The sequence below is a fragment of the Crotalus tigris genome, unplaced genomic scaffold, assembly GCF_016545835.1.
Source record: "Crotalus tigris isolate CLP2741 ecotype Arizona unplaced genomic scaffold, ASM1654583v1 scf7180000023639.2272817, whole genome shotgun sequence".
Lineage (NCBI taxonomy): Eukaryota > Metazoa > Chordata > Lepidosauria > Squamata > Viperidae > Crotalus > Crotalus tigris.
The window spans coordinates 695666-699843 of NW_024100096.1; the positions used below are offsets into that span (position 1 = coordinate 695666).

Below are 4178 nucleotides of genomic sequence, written 5' to 3' on the forward strand. Positions count from 1 at the left end.
ACATGTTTCTGGTGCTGTGTCTATTCTGTTCCCACAATAACTATTTAGCTCTATGCTAGCTAACATTGAATTGAGGAGTAATGTTTGCCTCCAACTATATATACAAAGAATTTAGTTGGCAATTATTTCTTGCTCTATATTATCTGAAGAAGGAATAGGTCTGTGTCCTGGATACTGTTAAGAACGGACATCATGTTGTCATTCAATTCTTTAAATAAAGGAAGGCAGGAAAATATGTGTGGGTGCAATAATTGCTTTTGCACTAATAGCCTTGAGCAAAAACTGGAATCCCAATTAGAAAGAAGACAGAAGTCATTTGAACATCATCATCTCTAGGCTGTTTATCCCGTAAAACGGCCATCGGAAGACATGCCCTTTGTCCAGCATTTGCAGAGATCTCAGCATGTAATAAAGGAACCAAGCTTATTCTTCCTGCTGCATTCTGCACACATCACCTCTCGTGGCATTTGCAGTAATTAGAGTGTTGTTACCTTGTCAGCACTTGGATTTTGCTTGGCAAATTGTCTTTCTGAACTTACCTTAACCTATGCTGCACAAGTACCATATAGGAAATAAGCATTTCAAGTGCATTCAGTGAACTTTCTGTCCTTATGCTTCTTCTATGACATGCATGCATTGATGTTAGCAGTCAAATGACTAGGTGATTAAGATTGTTCAGAAGCTACAATAACAGCGTTAAGTAATTAAAAGCTAGGGAATAAATTGTAAGTGACATTAGAGCAAAACGGTGATGTTTGCAAAGGCTAATAGATCATCCTTCCAGATAAACAATTATAAGGGATTTTTTTTTTATAAAGTAGGAAAGGAATTTTAACAACATTATACTTTGTTGTTTAGATTTCAGTCTTATGTCCTGGGTAAGGAAAAGTACTATTTATATATAATAGGTAGGGATGGCCCAATTATTAGAAATTACATTTAATACTGAGTTATGTTTGTTAATTTTGATGATTTATGCATTTTTGTAATGAATGTAATTGTTATGCATCTGTATCCATGACGAATTTGCTTTGAGTATAGTAATTACAGCAGAAGAGTATAAAAATAAATTTGACTTGACTAATTAAAGGCTTCCTATAGATCATTAAATTTGTTCAAGGTACTTCTTCATATGTCATTTGAAAATTATAGAATGTGCAAACAAGCTATTTTTTATAGGTACTGTACTTCTTGAGCCATCCAATTAGACTAAATGCATCCTTTCCAAATAGCACAGTGATCCAACTGAGTGAATAATATGCTTATACAATAATCAAATGACATTTAAGGTAAACATTTAATAATATTTACTGTATGTATGAATGCTTAGAATGTTAGTTCAAATGCTTAATTACTCGCAGATTATAAACACTAAATTCTAAATTTACTGTCCACATTTAAAAAAAAAACATTGACTACATAGTAGTAAATTTTATTTGTTTATTGATTCATGAGATATAGGGTTTATCTGCCTGCCTGGTCGTCATGGCCAGAATGAGACAGGGACAATTTTTGGAAGACATGAGTTCAATTCCCTGCAACACAAATTCAGCCTCCAGGTGTATTTGCCTGCTGTAGTTCAAAAGTAGTCTTTTCCTCTTAGGGCAATTTCAGCGCTCTTGTCTGTTCAGGATGGAGAGCTTTTCTTCCCTGTGGACTAGCGCCAGCAATTCATTTGATGCTTTCTAATGGAAGAAATTTGAGAGAGCCACTTTGAAGTAGTGATTAAGGCTTCATGCTAGAAACTAGGAGACTGTGAGTTCTAGTCCTACCTTAGGAACAAAGCCAGCTGGGTGACCTTGGGCTAGTCACTTCCTCTCAGCCCCAGGAAACTGCAGATCTTATCCAAGCAGTCTCTAAGAATTGGACACAATTGAATAGAAGGAAAAAAATGGCAAGAAATACCTCTTCAATTACGATGATGCTCACCATAAGTTCTAACATCAGCTGAGCTTCTTTTTTTATCATGAGTTCTGCAATACCACATAGTCACTATAACTCTTGTGAATAGAAGATTGTCGGTTTAAAATTCAAGAGAAATGTTGGGAAGGAGGTAAATTATTATTTTTCTTTCCTTCTGCCTTTTTTTCTTTTCTAAAATAGTGGAGTGGTACACTATTCCACCACTTCTCTAGTTCATCCAATGGAAAAAAGTTTTGTCCCAATTCCTAAATAGCCCATAGTAAGATCATCTCATTTATACTTGGCAACTCTTCAATGCCTTGTAATTATATAATCAAAAAAACATTTTGATAAAAAGAAATGTCCTTAAGGTAGAGTGCTAATAACACTACTTATATTGAATATGGCTGAAGATGGTCAGCTTTAAGTAATTAATTAATTTGGTAATTAAGACATTGCCTGCCATAAGCAACTTTGCTACCCATGTCCAGTGTTCTATGGACCTTTTCTCGTGCATCTTTTATTTCATTTCATTATCAAATAATGATGGGTTTATCAAGACCCTCTGGGATCATATTACAGGAAGGATCAGAGCATGAAAACAGAAGATTTTTTTGCATGGTAACTGTAATGTATTGAGGTGAAGTACTTGGAGTTGTTGAAAAAATGGTTATAAGACTCTGTCAGTTAAGAGCCAGACTTGCTGTCTTCATGCTAATTATTTTGTGTTAAAGCGGGAACTAATACTTGAATCCTATTGGCTGCCACCTACTTGTTGAGTGTCTAAATAGGGGTGGAACTGCAGTTATCTAGGCTTCTGATTAAACCTTTAATAAAGAGTTGTTTGTTCACCTGCTACCTTGTTGATGCCTTACCGAACACCAAACATAACAGTAACATGAAGCAGTGCTGGGGATAGGTTTTTTTAAGGGGATAGTTTTTTTTAAGCTATCAGAGTAGCTAAGAAGGATCTCCCAGTCATTTTAAATAATGACAGGCAAAAGCTGTGCAGTCCAAAATTATGGGAAGAAAAGTTATAACATCCAACTTCTTTCATATGGCACAATTAGTTTAAAAGTTATTTCCTTTTTCAGTGTGTTTTAGCTGACCATGTCTTCTGCTGTTTTAACTATTGACTCTCAGGTCACACAAATGTTTTGTTGTTTATAGTGTTCTATAGATATCGTAGGACCCTTAGAGAAAGATTATGTACATTTTGCATCTCAAGAAAACAAGTGTTTCCCATCCTAGAAAGTACAAAACTTTCTGTTTGCCCTCAATGTGTCCAAATCATGTTAGCATTCTGCCGTTTAAATCACGAAGAATTCACTGAATTTTGAACATGCATATTTAATAATAGCTGTCTTGAAAGTGGGGCTGATAGAAAAAAAAACCAGGGTAGAGATTCTGAAGTTTGGGAGTGTGATGGTTGTATAGAAGCAGAAAGATACAAAATATATACTGCAGAATCTAGGCTAATGGAAAACTTATTATTCTCTTACCAATCTCATTCACACTTCAGAAATGTTGAGGATTTGATCACTGAAGGTAAGAGCCTTGGATCTTGACAAAATGTTAACATATCTTAACAATTTTACAATATTCTGCAAAAGTAATTCACCAAGTAGGGTAGCATCTGAGACAAATGCTCTGCTGAAAGGGAGAGAATTGACTGGAAATTGATAACTCATAAGACTGATCTGATATTGAACAGAATAATAGTAATTTAATGAATGGATAGAGACAGCATGGGGGGAAAGAGAGAGATAGTTCTAGTAGGATTTACTGGAGACAATGGTATAGCCTATAAGGTCAACATTTTTAAAATTCTCTGCACATCTTCTTGTTAGAAACCTTATGTGCCTTTACTATTGCACTCTATGTATTTATTTTTAAAGAAGCAACTATAATAAAGGTTTCATATATAATAACTTACCCTGCCAGTTTTGGCTGGATTGTGGTTTCCTTTTTGATGTTTCTTTTTCTGCCTGGCTGAAAATAATACAAGTATTCTTTTGTTTATAGCAATAGCACTTAGACTTATATATCACTTCACAGTGCTTTACAGCCCTCTCTAAGCAGTTTACACAGAGTCAGCATATGCTCCCCCCCAACAATCTGGGAGATGGCAATTGTGACCAGAATTTTCATCGCTAAGTGATGTGGTCATAAAGCCTGATGTCACATGGCTGCACTGCTTAGCAACAGCAAGTCCTGCTTGCCTTCATAATCTCAGGACCATATGGGCTGCCAAAAAAACGGAGGTGGGAGTCCCA

General features: G+C 35.5%; 1 long non-coding RNA gene across 1 annotated transcript; it reads right to left on the reverse strand.

Annotated features, from left to right (window-relative positions):
• Nucleotides 1–1469: 1469 nt before the first annotated feature.
• On the reverse strand, nucleotides 1470–3978 carry LOC120297631. The gene is made up of 3 exons (XR_005553843.1): nucleotides 3839–3978; nucleotides 1773–1856; nucleotides 1470–1685 (listed from the first exon to the last, which is right to left on the reverse strand). It is a non-coding gene; the product is annotated as an uncharacterized LOC120297631 (long non-coding RNA).
• Nucleotides 3979–4178: the final 200 nt, after the last annotated feature.